Source organism: Papaver somniferum, chromosome 2 (assembly GCF_003573695.1).
Source record: "Papaver somniferum cultivar HN1 chromosome 2, ASM357369v1, whole genome shotgun sequence".
Lineage (NCBI taxonomy): Eukaryota > Viridiplantae > Streptophyta > Magnoliopsida > Ranunculales > Papaveraceae > Papaver > Papaver somniferum.
Genome location: NC_039359.1, coordinates 8,672,081 through 8,686,810, shown reverse-complemented (window position 1 = coordinate 8,686,810; position 14,730 = coordinate 8,672,081). Strand labels below are relative to the sequence as shown.

The 14,730-nt window shown below is 41.9% G+C and overlaps 1 pseudogene; it reads left to right on the top strand.

Moving 5' to 3' along the window:
• Positions 1–1,501: 1,501 nt before the first annotated feature.
• Positions 1,502–1,601, top strand: LOC113354627 (annotated as a pseudogene).
• Positions 1,602–14,730: the final 13,129 nt, after the last annotated feature.

Here is a 14,730-nt window from a genome sequence, read left to right as displayed (position 1 = left end):
ACCTAAAATCACAGGTATCTGGTTCTCTGGGTCAGGGACAGGTTGGGTATCTAGGACCACGAAATCCACTGGATAAATAAACTTGTCGACCTCAATAAGAACATCCGATAACACCTCGAGGAATTTTGACAGACCTATCAGCTAACTGCAGTGTTATCTGAGTAGGTTTCATTTCACCAAGTCCTAGCTGTAAGTACACATGGTACGGCAGTAAGTTCACACTGGCTCCTAAGTCAAGTAAAGCTTTTTCTACCCGGTGTTTACCTATTGTACAAGCAATGGTTGGGGAACCTGGGTCTTTGTACTTTGGAGTGGTAGTGTTCTGAATGATTGAACTTACATGACTAGCTAAAAAGGCTTTCTTATGGACGCTAAGTTTTCGCTTTCGCGTACACATATCCTTAAGGAACTTGGCATAAGCAGGAATTTGCCTAATTGCATCTAATAAAGGAAGGTTTATGGTAACTTGCTTAAAAACCTCCAATATGTCATTAAAGTTCGATTCCTTCTTTGTTGATGCTAATAGCTGGGGAAATGGGGCTCTAGGCACAGAATCAGACCTCTCAGGAACCGAATTGGCATCATCGGAAATTTTATCAGTCCCCTCAGTTAGTGGTCCTGAGGGATGAGATCCTGAGGGGTGAACTACAGTATGTTCACTATCGGGCATGGTTACCTGATTGTCTACTACTCTACCACTCCTAAGGGTTCTAATAGCATTCAATTGATTCGATGGTTTTGCACCTACTTCATGAACTCCTCTAGGGTTGGGGGTAGTCTGACTAGGGAGCCTTCCGTTATCTCTCTCACTTAAGGTCTTAGCTATTTGGCCGACTTGAAGTTCTAGCTTAGCAAGGCTCTGAGCATTAGTTTGAAAGTTCTGCTTGGTTTCCTGTTGAAAACTAATTTGGCTGTGCTAACATATCCTGAGTTTTTGCTAACATCTTAATAGATTCCTCTAAGCTAGTCGTTTTTTTTCTGGGCCTGATGAATTCTTAGTGTAACCAAAACCTGGGGGAGCATTAGAATTACTAAACTGACCTTGACTCTGGCCCTTAGACCATGAAAGGTTCGGATGGTTTCTCCAACCAGGATTATAGGTTTCTGAATATGGGTCAAACTTCTGACGGTTATCATACCTAGTGTTATTATAGAGAGCATTGGCTTGCTCTTCATTATTCTGGCCTTCCCAAAAAGGCTCCAATCTACCACTAGTGTGACCCACTTCTAAAGCTTCTAACCTTTTCGCTATAGCAGCAATTTTGGCATCTGATTCAAAGCTTCCTTCTACCCTATTAACGTTTCCTCTGCCTAGAAGAATTGTTTTCTGGGGTACCCTATTGCTTTCCCATTGTTGGGTCTTTTCGGCGATTTCATGCAAATATGTCATCGCATCATCAACTGTTTGGTTTTCAAACCCACCTGTACACATGGACTCTACTGTAGTGTGGTGGGATAATCTAAACCCTCATAAAGGATCTGAACTAACCTAACCTTTTCTAAACCATGATGAGGACATTGGGCTAATAAATCATTGAACCTTTCCAAATACCTATACAAAGATTCTCCCTCCTGTTGTGTAAACGTGCAGATTTGCGTCCTAATAGACGAGGTTTTGTGCCTAGGGAAAAACTTGTTCAAAAAGGCAGATGTAAGTTGTTCATAGGTTTCAATTGATTCGGAAGCCAAACTATACAGCCACGACTTGGCTTTATCTTTTAAGGAAAAGGGGAATAACCTGAGTTTTAAAGCATCATCATCAAGGTTTCTAATTTTCAGGGTACTACAAATTTCCTCAAAGTCCCTAACATGGAAATAGGGGTTTTCATTTTCTTTCCCTAAAAATTGGGAGCAACTGTAAGGTTCCAGGCTTAAGTTCATAATTTGCTTCAGTTTCAGGTAACCTGATACACGAGGGACGAGTAGTCCTAGTAGGATTCAACAAGGCTTTCAAAGTTGCCATTTCTGGCGCTATTGGACTATCAGGGATTCTTTCCTCAAACGGACGTTCAAAACGGAATCTTCACGAATCGGACTTTCTAAATTGAGGTAATCAAGACGCTTAGAACTACTAGGTTTCTCTTTAACAAATCTACCTAGGGCGTCTCTTTTACGTTCAGGCATGCAACAGAATAAGGTAGGGAATTCTATGCAAACAAAAACAAGGCTGACTCAACCAAATCAAACCTAAATTTCTAGCAAACAAAAAGCATGATGGCTCCACTTAGATTGTTTCTAGACCAGCTTCTATTCTTTCGAAAAGGAACTCGTTACAATCTGAGCAAACCCCTCTGGAATCAATCCGAGTCAAAGTAAGTTGAATCGAGGCGAGGGAAGCTTAGTGGAGCTTTGATACCCAAGGCCTCACCGGTTACAAGGCGGCGCAGTCACGCATTCAACTCACAGAAACCTTCAAGAACTTCGAAGTATGCTCAAAAGAGTAACCAATATTCTTCGAACGACTTTCCTATTAAGCTCGTTACCCTATAGGTCTCGTTCTAGTCAAAATTTTAGGCTTAGGTTCGCGTTTGGTTTCGTTTTCCTAAGGCGGGAAGAAGAGACGGTGATGAAATCCGAACCCTTATCTTGTATGGCCAGTCCTTGCCCTTTACTAGGAAATTAAAGCAGCCGTTTTCAAGTCCTCAATATATGCAAACGAAGGAATACAGTAAACCCGCTGACAGGGGATTCGCGGGTGTTTCGAAAAACTTACCTCCCGTACCAGACGGGCGAAGAACCGCTGAAGTCGACTCGGGCCACGACTCCTATGTCATGTACGAACCCGAGGGGCCGAGGCGATATCGTAATCACCGTCCTTCTCTGCACACAGTTTATATTTAAACCAACCCTTCCTTAGGGTTTAAAAATAATAATGTCCAAAGTTTAATGTCCAAGTGTCCAAAAAGAAAAGAAAAATTACAAAAATAACAAACCTAATACAGTTCTCTTTTTTTTTAATAATAAATAACCTAAAAATTGTTTCTTTTCCGTTCTTTTCGCTTTAATCTTTCGCTCCAAGTCTTTATGCTTTAAGATCCAATCTTTACGAAATCACCAAACTCCTTGGCTCAATTCTCTTTATGATCCAAAACCTGTAGACAAAAGATAAATACCCAAAAACGTAAAAAAGAACAAAAATAATAAAAACCTAAAAAATAAAAGAAAAAATAAGTCTAAAACCCTAAAAGCAAATCCGCGTCGGCGGCGCCAAAAATTGATGTGATTATAGATAGTGATAAAAGTGGTTCGATTCTCAGACTTGCGAAGGATAAAATATAGACTTAAATTCTAAAACAAAAATAGAAAACTCAAACAAAGATGATGTTGTTATCAATATTAAAAGAACACTGAGGCTAAGATTCCACTATTTTCCAAGTTCAAAGTGATTTAAATCCAATATCTATATTTATTCAATTTTTTCGTTTAATTTGATTCTAAGATGTTGCAACAAGTAGATTTTTAAAATAACAAGTGTAAATCAGAAGCATGGGATATCAAAAACCTAAGTCCAAGAATATACCATCAATGGAAATCACAATTGTTGAATAAAAATCATTAAAACAATTCTCAAACAAGGCAAATAATCATATAAATAATTGTAATAAATAAGATAAATGGAAAATACCACTCTTTATTGGAAAAATAGCTTCCTCTATCGCCTCAACAATGGGGTTTAGCTCCTCATATCAAAAACCGGTTCAAAATATTTTTCCATTGCTCAAAAGGTGTTTTCAAAGGTGAAGAGACTCAAAGGGAGTAAAACAGTTTAATCGCAACGTTTATATGTGTTGCAAATCGACTGTTACAAAAGAAACAGAAGGAATAAGTCTGCTACAGCAACGATAGAAGCGAAGTGTTGTAGAACAACGAAAGTGTTCTGCGACAGTTGGGCGTGGGTTGATGTTCTTCGTGTTCTTCAGCAGCACCAGCAGAACAACTTTCCTGCAACTCGTGATTTTTGCTCTTTGTTCTCTTCTAAACCTCTCCTAGAGTTTTCTGCCCCTCTCTGTGACTCGAAGCAACCTTTTTATAGCCAACAGGAACCCTAATACTCGATTTAATTCTCTCTTTACTTCGGCAGAAAGTCTCGGACTTCTCCACTTTCCAAACTCTTCTCTACGCGTTTCTGAGCTTTCCCGATTGTCTCAAACTCTTCCTTAGATAGATATGTATCTTTGGAAAGATTTTTAGGTCTTTAGTCTCTTTAGAACTTCTAAAAATAACCTCAATAGGATCCCGTGTATAACTCCACCTCTGTTTTGCTCCAAATCTATTTCTAGCCCAATTCAATCCATTCCAGCGCCCATACCAAGCATGTTATGCTTAATCACGTCCAACCCAACAAATTCCAGCGATTGAATCTCTCTAAAACAGCCGAGAAATTCGAACCAAGTTTCGCTCGTTGCTTCCATTTTTTCCCCGCCAATTTCAGTTTTTGAACGTGAAGGGGAAAGGTTACCCCTTATCCAGTGGTCGCTCCTTATCCGCTTCTGGAGTTTCTGGAGTCCGTATAACACTTGTCCCTTGGGTGCGTTTAGTAATTTTTCTGGGATGTTTTCAACACTTTTCTCGGGGTTCCTCCGGGGTATTTCTGGGATATCACTGGTACGTCTGCTACGGAGGTTCAAATGCCACGTTTTGAGCCAATTTCGCCGCAAAAGCTTATTTCTCCAAAAACACCTACACACACATAAAACACCATAATAAGTACAAAAATGAGAACTATCAATATATAGAATCAAGACAAATTAGACACAAAAATGTGTCTATCACAGTGGAGTACCATTCAGAATTGTTCTTCAGGTGCTATTAAGAACTACGCACCTTATGACAAAGAATTTTATGCTTTATATCAATGTATCAAGCATTGGCGAGTGTATATCTTAAGTAAAGAGGTAGTGGTACATTCAGATCACAAACCATTGGAGTATCTACATGCACAGACAAAACTAAAACAAGCCCGACACATGAAGTGGATGTCTTACTTGATGAGTTTCACCATTCTCATTAAATACAAGAAGGGAGTAACAAACAAGTTGGCAGAAATGTTGTCTCGTCCACCAATTCGAGCATTAATGGTGGCCATGAGAATTCAGCCGATTGTTCCTCAAGAGTATGCAGAGTCATACGCATCTAGCAAAGAATTCAAGAAGGTGTTAGAAGGTGTAAGGAGTGGGTTGAAAGGTGAGTTTAAACTCCGATATGGATTGTTATACAAGGGTCAGTTACTTTGCATTCCAGAAAATGAAGATCGTTTACAATGGTTGAGAGAGGCACACACATCCGGAGTTGCTGGATACTTTGGGATGAATAAGACTCTTTTTAACCTTCATAATTATGTCTTTTGACCAAAAATACAAGATGATGTGGCTACGTTAGTCAGAGGGTGTAAGTTGTGCAGCACATCTAAACTTTCCAACAGAAAATGTGGGTTATATCTACCATTATCGGTGCCATCAAGGCCTTGGGAGAGTATTTCTATGGATTTTCTTGGTGGGTTACCGAAGACCAAGTCTGGTTATGATTACTTGTTCATTGTGGTTGACCGATTCAGCAAGATGATCGCATTAATTCCATGTACAAAGACGATGTTGATGGTGGTTTTTAGTATAGGGCGAAAACTGTAAAAGTCTATCTACCTGACCCGGCATCAGATGTAGTAGACATTGATATGTCTATATTCTGCAGGGAATTTGGAGAATATGTCAAAATCTGATGAGTGCCTATGTCTCTCTTTACATTATATTGAAACTCAAGCTCCTAGATGAATTGTTCACTAGTATATATCCTAATGAGTATATAAGCTCCTAGCTGCATTACTCACTAATGTCGGAGCCTGCCGAGTATTTTTCCTATGCTATGTTCCCCGGATGAACCCTTAATATTGATATGGCATGACAATTTGTATTCACTCGCAGCAGAGTAGCGCGAATTTCCAAGTATCGAGGTTAAGGTCCTTTCATAAAAGTACTCAATCAGAAAGCATACGACTCTCTGGAAATAAACTTAAATAACTCTGTGTCAACACATAAATTCAATCAATTTTTTTATAATTCACAAGATTCAAATATTACCATGATTAATTTGCAGAAATTAGGGTTTTGCGTCATGCGCAGTATATTAGACCTTGCCTGTCGAAATTAAGCCTAAGCGAACTAGGCAATTAATCCTCCATGGATTAGTAGGTGCAAAATCCTACCCACAATCAGAAAATAAGGAATAAAAGGAGTCGTGGAATATGAGCAACAACAAAAGGAGGTGTGGCCATGCCACAGGACAGTCGGTGCCACTTGCAAGTGGCCACACCCCATGCTGCCCGAACCGGCCCCTATTCCCGACACACTCACATGAGTTGTGGCTAGGCCCATACTTGCCGGCCCTATTTCACATCGACCAATCAGGTCGCTTTAAATCCGCCACACGCACACTAGAAGTGTGGCCACACTCATACTTGGCCGGCCCCTCTTTTAGTCGACCAATCAGGTCGCTCTAAACCTGCCACAGTATTAAAAGAGGCAAGGTTGCGCCAGATAATCACAATGCCAAATTGGCTTTCCCAAAGACTCGACGATACGCTAATTAGCATGCCAACATGCCACTCCACCACGCCACCATGTCAATGGCACGCCAAACGTGCTGTTCCGCTCCACATGCTAATGGCATGACCAAACCTGTCATGCCGTATTAAGGTACTAAACATTCATGCCAAATGCGCCACTTTGCCGCAACAACATGCCGAACGTGCCAACGTGCCATAAATAGCGCGCCTACGTGCTAACCCACCTTCTGTTTGTGGCCAACGCCATAACAGACTTCAATATGGTTATCCTAACCAGAAACACGACCTTGCTCTAGTGGTGATGGTCGAAACCCTAATTTCCAGTCGTGACACAAATTATGTCACTTCGGGCCCCACAACATGCCACGAGCCATGCGGAACCCAGGAAACCCTAATAAAGACGTCATATCATAGCCACTCGTGTCAATCATTGCTCCTGTGGTCGTTTTCACATGATGGCATGGCTATGGTTCCTTTGGCATGGCTATTGCACCGTTTGCACAAAACGTCGTTGCGCCACGGCCACATGCCGTATGCGCTAATTAGGGTTTCGGCATGCCAAACTCTAATTTAGGCAAAGTTGCTACGCCAACCAACCAAGTAATGATTCCCAAAGCATTGGGATTGCTGTGGCAACTGGAACTGATGTTGCCACGCCACATTTGGGTCTAACACCAATGTTCCAAAAGCTAACAGTTATGGATACGCCAGGCGCTACTTGCACCATCGTGCCATTGGCATGCGCTAACTATGCCACTAGCATTCCACTATATGTCACTACGCCATTGGCATGTGCTAATAACGTCACTGTGCTACCATCAGGCGCCAACAGAATGTGGCCATAATCAATGGCCACCCTTTCTCATGAGTTACGATCTCAACCGTCCGAATTTTCCATAGAAATGACAGGTTTGTGGCAAGTTTTGGGCGGCCAACCAAGACAATCCAAATAGCATCACGTGTTATTCTCCTGTGGCAAGTCTCTTAACTTTGACTTGCCACACATAGCAATCTGCTACACGTTTTCCACGAAAATACTCGAGACATCAAACATGTCACAAACTGGGGGATGCTCATCAGGGTATTGGTCTGGCGGTTTACAGCGTGCGGCGTACAACACACCCATTATAAGAAAGTGTCAGAAAGCAGGGCAGTTAGTGGCGGTAAGAAGTAGTGGGTGTAAACTTACTAGTTTCCTACATGATGGGAACTTGGTCACTGGCATTTACACATAATCCCACTTCTCCATTACTCAATCACTCCCACTTTTTACGAGATCAGGGTGCGTTCAATATGACTTGTATAAATAGGTTTTACCTATTTTCCATAAAACAACAAGTTTTGGTGAGAACAACAACACAGTATCCAGAAAAATACCAAAGGACTGATAGCTTTCATTCCGCAAGCCAATTCCAAATTCTGATACAAGTCATAAAAATCCACACCTTCAGAATTAAGCAAACTGATCTCAACACCTTCTTCGCTTCCCTCCCTAAGACCAACCCTTCTCCTTCACTTTGTGACTGAAGCAAGACTGGAACGGCCATTTCTTGGTCTAGGCCAGGATTGTACAGATTGATCTCTCGAATCTAAAGTACTCCCGTGCAGTGCATTTGTTGAAGGTTTAGACTTGTTCTCATCCACACACCCAAATTTACCAAAACCAGTAGAAACAGTTTTTACCCACAAACAATTGGCGACCACAGTGGGAGATTAATCTCTCGGTTGCAAAAATCATTTTCCCTATTCCATTTTCAATTTCCTAAACTTCTCAAGATGGTTGATCTTAGGAATGGTTCAGAAACCCTCAATCCCAATTTTACTTCTCCTAGCACTGAAAATACTTCACATGTTATCTCTGAATCCATTCTTTCATTCAAAACCCTTGTCGAGGCTATGGAGTCTCGATACTTAACAACTATTCACGATTTGACAAAAATCCTGAATGATATTGTCGGGAATCAAGTTACCATTGTCAAGACGCAGAACGGAGTATTTACGCTTTTGAAAGCGCTCACGGATCAACTATTAAAGGAACCAACATGTGTTCATTCTGGAGGAAACGCCATCAACAATTCATTTTGGATCAATGCTGATGGTAGTAGTCTTTCTTCCAAGATTCATATTCCTACTCCTAATGAGGAGGATGAAGCCTATGGTCACGCTGAATGGAAAGGTATCCCCCAACCTAACTTGTCTGATCATGGAGATCAAGAGATGTTTCCTCAAGATCAGAAAGAAGACTCATGGGATTTATCACGTTCTCATCAGGGTCCTCGCAATGAAAAGGTGATTTCATTATGTGCGTCCTTCTTGAAAACATCAATTCCCATATTACATCAGAAGATGCTAGGAGATTCGTTGCTGCTTTACTCAGTCGAACCGAACCGTTCCATAATGAAGAAGCTCGTAAAGACATTCAGGAAAGTAGGCGTCCTTCCAATAAAATATCCAACCTCCAGTCAATCACTAATGAAGGAAGAAAGAGAAAAGCTCCAGCAGTGGAACAACAACCCAAATGTGTGACACCAGCGCGTCATACAGCTTCACCCAGGAAGGTCGCGGCTAAGATTCCTGCGCAACAACAAGAAACTGGAGATGCTGCTCCAAACTTCACGTTCCCGATCGAGGAAGTAATTGAACTCCTGGAAGTATGGATTCAAGACGATGCCCTCAAACTGCCTCATGTTAGGCGCCTACCAACTGAGGAACAAATGGCAAATCCCAAGTATTGCCACTATCACAGGTTTATTCATCATCCTACCAACGAATGCAACGTTCTGAAGCGCATTGCTGATCGAATTTTATATAGTGGTAAATAGAGTTGTCGTTCACTTGGACTTGATGAGATTGATTTTAAGAATTAATAAACTAAAATAAAAGAAAAAATATATACAAAATATTGGCACAAGATGAAGAGAGTTACTGGGACTAGGATTTCGTCGAATTCATAACATAGGGTTCGATTTATTTATTCTCAACAATTAAAGCTCAATAAATAAAATTAACATGCACTCTGATTTTTCCAAGGTAGATTCTCAAAATATTAGTTGTAAATCCTAAGCATGATGTATCAAAATATTTAAGCTAAGCATACCTCATCAAATTAAATGACAACCAATTAATTCAAATCATATTTCAATTAAAATTAAAGCAAAAGTCTTAAAAGAATTAAATAATTTTACCATGTATGAAATTCATCTTCCTCCGTCGTCCCAGTGTTCGGGATTAGCTCATCACGTCGAAAACACACTTAAAATATTTATTCATGGCTTAAAAAGTGGTTTACAAATGATGAAAATGTGAGAAAATTATTAAAGCAGTGATTTTCTTTTCTCTCCAAAACTCCCCCCAAATGTGCTCTCTAGCTCTCTATTTATACACACAAATACACATCACTCAAATATATTCTTCCATAACTCCAAAATCTTCTTCTTTTTAATTAAAAATATCTTCAAGAATTTTTCTTTCTTTTTATTTTATATATGTCTTTACTAAACCCATATCTTCTTTTCGCAGAATAAAATCCAAGATAAAATCTTCTAAGGATATCTTTCTTGCTTAATACAAGATAACTTCCTTTTTCTTCAAAACTTCATCTTTGTAAGGCAAGAAGATATTCGTATCTTAAAGATAATAAATCCTTTACCGTTGAAACCAAATTTCCCGCGCAATTTTTCTTTTCAAATCAAGGAAGAAGATGGAGACCCCTTAACCAGTAATGGGGTGCGATTAGCAGTTGGTTCACTGGGGTGCCCCTTATCCAAAACTGAGAGTCCGAATAACATGTGTCCTCCGGGGTGCATATACCAACTTTTCGAGCCGAATTTTCCAAAAATGTTTATTTTCTAAAAATACCTACAAACACATAAAACACCATAATAAGTAGAAAATCGAGTACCAACAATACTGAAAATTGAGGACAATTCGGTCACAAAAATGTGTCTATCAATTGTCCAGGAAAAGATTGATTCAGGGGAATTAGCCTGGGGACTGGAGGTTCTCCGCCTTGCCGCGGATCGACATAGAGATGTTACAGAGACAATAAAGGATGACCGGGGACTTCTCGCGGCCAGGATTGTGTCACACAATAAACTCTGATTTGCAACCTGCAAATTCAGTTTTGTGGAGAGACCCCTAAGCGAATAGAATATGTGGTTGTATCGGACGAGAGAAAAAAAGGAATGGCCAACACCAATGTATCATCCGCAAGCGCAGCTAACGCGTCTCATGGCGTTACATCCTCTACCACCAACACCAGCAGCACTGGAAGCATCCCCTCTGACGTGACACCTCTTATTACCAGAGCCAGAGCTGCCACTACTCCTATTATTTCTTCGAGCATGACTCCTCCAATCATCACCAGGGCTTCCACCACTTCTTCGTCAGGACGAGAGACAGGAAGTTCTTGCCAAAACTCAGATGGACATGGCCACAACTCAAAATGAGCCTCTTCAACGTTTTGCTCCAGAAGCCGCTCTGCTTCAACGTTTCGATCCAGGGGCCGCTTCAACATTTCGCTCCAGGATCCGCTCCGCTTCAACGTTTCGCTCCAGAAGTCGTTTCAATGTTCTCTACAGAAGTCGCCACTTCTCCCTGCCAAGGATCACGCCGTAGTCGCCACACTTCTCCCTGCCAAGGATCATGCCGTAGCTGCCACACTCCTCCATGTCAAGGATCATGATCACAGCCATCTAAAGTTCGTAGTTGTGGCCACTTTTTGATTCGTCTCGCCAAATCTCGTAGTCGTGGATAGTTTACTCGCCCACGCATCCAGCCAATCCCTTTGCATCCATAGACGCCCATGCAATTCCAGCTAACCTATTTTGGTTCCCACGAAAATTTAGTCTCTTCTGCTGCCAAGAACTATTGATGTTTGTTTGTTGATACCAGCCAGAGCTTTACCATAGCAACAACCACTACAAAGGTAATTCGTACTTCTTCATATTTTAGTTTTACATGGAAGAAGTAATGGAGTCACCAGTAAAGATGCAAGATGATACCTTTATCATGGTCAACTCACCGACCATACAAGATAGAAACATGTAAACCAAACTTAGGGACTGAGGCTCTACACGGAATCCCTTCACTGTCAAAGCTCAGGATACACGTTCAACCCAAAAGTCATAGCCACGACAAGGTCATCTACTCTTCAAAGGTGTAACGTAAGGATATCATCACCTCTCCATCTAGAAGGCGCCTGCAACACTTTACGAGGCCCACGACGGATCCCAAGCCTACTCAGAGAAAACGACTTCAGTAACCGAAGAGAGGTGCGACTGGGGACTGCTCATCGCGGTCCATCCCCGACAACAATCAAGCATTCATGAGATAACTTCAGAGACGTGGCTGAAACAATTTTCTTGAAAAGACAAAGGGAGCCACGATTAACGACATAACTCTCTCACTTCTACCTCTTCGTTATCCAGAATGTTTCGTCCATGTGATGTTCCAAGCATCCCAGAATCACATCCAGGAGAGTAAAATAATCTTGTATCAAATCCCATAGGCATGGATTCAGGGCGATGCAATTAAAGTAGGATACACTTGGGGACTGAAGCCTCCTTCAGGTTTAGAAGTTTAAACGCAGTCACCACCGTACCAGTGAATGCAGTAGAAGCACATTTTCCGCGAGAAAATAGGCTCAGGGTAATTACACATGGGGACTACCAGCATGGGATGCCTTCACTTCCCTCAGCCAGGTTATTTCTGTTTTCAACATCATTACTGTCGAAGCTTTACGAGCCGCAGGAGTTTCTCAACATGAAGCCATACACTTGCATCAAAGACTCCAAAAGCACGCCACAGAAATACATTCACATATCCGGTTACGCCATCGTATCTAACAGAAGTATAACTGGGGACTGCTCATCGCATCTCATTCCATACAATAGTCCAAGATTCAGAATATGGTTCAAAGGATGTCGCTTGGAACGAAGTCCTTGAAGACTTGATAGCAGCACATCGGCAACAGAACGCCTCTCAACTCATCTATTTCACCCAATGGCGTCCAGGAACCAAACCTAAAGTCAAGGATGGACCAACAACGCAACCACAATCTCCAAGATAAGCCCTGACATGATCATAACCGAGCATATATTTCATCCATCCATCCCAAGAGTGCAATGGAGTTTGGTAAATTTTGAAATCCATTGGAGAGGTTAGATACTCATTTCTGGAGTCAGAACCTTATTACACATTCCGAAGAAGATCGACGGTACTGTTGGGTAGCTATATGTGCAAAATAGGAGAGAGCACCTACCTTGAGTTCTCCTGGCTCGCCTTGCTGCTGATTATAACCACTGGAGATTTCTTTGTTGCCGTTAATGATCACTCCACCACCGCTAACAAATGACGAAGATGAGACAGATGCTGCAGAAAATAGCACGAAGCCGAACGAGCAACAAAAACAGAAGAGGATCGATACCCTTTTTCGTACGAACGGAGTTTCTAGAGTTTGAACCGAATAAGGATTCCTTCTTGCTCCATGAACGATAATAGACGATCGGGCGCACCACACTCATGCTTCATAGCCGAACAAGCAGCGCACGAAGATCGCCGCTCCACGACCTAACTAGCAGCGTGCCAAGATCACCAGCCACTCAGAATTGTAACGCTCCACAGCACCAGCATCATGTGTCCAAACTAGAAGAACGCCAACGCTGCATAGCATCCATACCCTGTGGCCAAGCCAGCAGTACTCCAAACGCCAGTGCCGTAGCAAATCCATAGGTATTCCAAGCGCCAACACTCTATAACACCAGTACTCCGTGGCCAAGCCAAAGGCGCGTTGACACAAAGATCACGGGCTATTCATGCCTCTTGCCAAAGGTCGATCAGATTTTTTCCTGGTAACCTCTTCATGTCCTGCCCTTTCGATTTGTTATCCTTGACTGTCACCATCTCATGCTTACCCCGCAACAATGCCACTGTTACGTGCTAAGCAGGGAACTTAATGTTTATGGTGGTTTTTAGTATAGGGAGAAAACTGTAAAAGTCTATCTACCTGACCCGACATCAGATGTAGTAGACATTGATATGTCTATATTCCGCAGGGAATTTGGAGAATATATCAAAATATGATGAGTACCTATGTTTCTCTTCACATTATATTGAAACTCAAGCTCCTAGATGAATTGTTCACGTATAAAGCATAATGAGTATATAAGCTCCTAGCTGCATTACTCACTAATGCCGGAGCCTGCCGAGTATTTTTCCTATGCTATGTTCCTCGGCTGAACCCTTAATATTGATATGGCATGACAATTTGTATTCACTTGCAGCAGAGTAGCGCGGATTTCCAAGTATCGAGGTTAAGGTCCTTGCATAAAAGTATTCAATCAGAAAGCATATGGCTCTCTGGAAATAAACTTAAAGAACTCTGTGTCAACACATAGAATTCAATCAATTTTGTGATAATTCATAAGATTCAAATATTACCCTGATTAATTTGCAAAAATTAGGGTTTTGCGCCCTGCGCAGTATATTAAACCTTGCATGTCGAAATTAAGCCTAGGCGAACTAGGCAATTAATCCGCCATGGATTAGTAGGTGCAAAATCTTACCCACAATCATAAAACAAGGAATAAAAGGAGCCGTGGAATAGGAGCAACAACAAAAGGAGGTGTGGCCATGCCACAGGCCAGCCGATGCCACTTGCAAGTGGCTACAACCCATGCTGCCCGAACCAGCCCCTATTCCCGCCACACGCACATGAGTTGTGGCTGGGCGCATACTTGCCGGCCCTATTTCCCATCGACCAATCAGGTCGCTTTAAATCCGCTATACGCACACTAGAAGTGTGGACATACTCATACTTGGATGGCCCCTCTTTTAATCGACCAATCAGGTCGCTCTAAACCTGCCACAGTATTAACAGAGGCAAGGTTGCGCCAGATAATCACAATTCCAAATTGGCTTTCCCAAACACGTGCCAATACGCTAATTAGCATGCCAACATGCCACTCCACCGCACCACCATGTCAATGGCATGCCAAACGTGCACGCCAAACGTGCTGTTCCGCTCCACATGCTAATTTCATGACCAAACCTGTCATGCCGCATTAAGGTACTAAACGTGCATGCCAAACGCGCCACTTTGCCGCAGCAGCATGCCGAACGTGCCATAAATAGCGCGTCTACGTGCTAATCCACCTTCTGTTTGTGGCGAA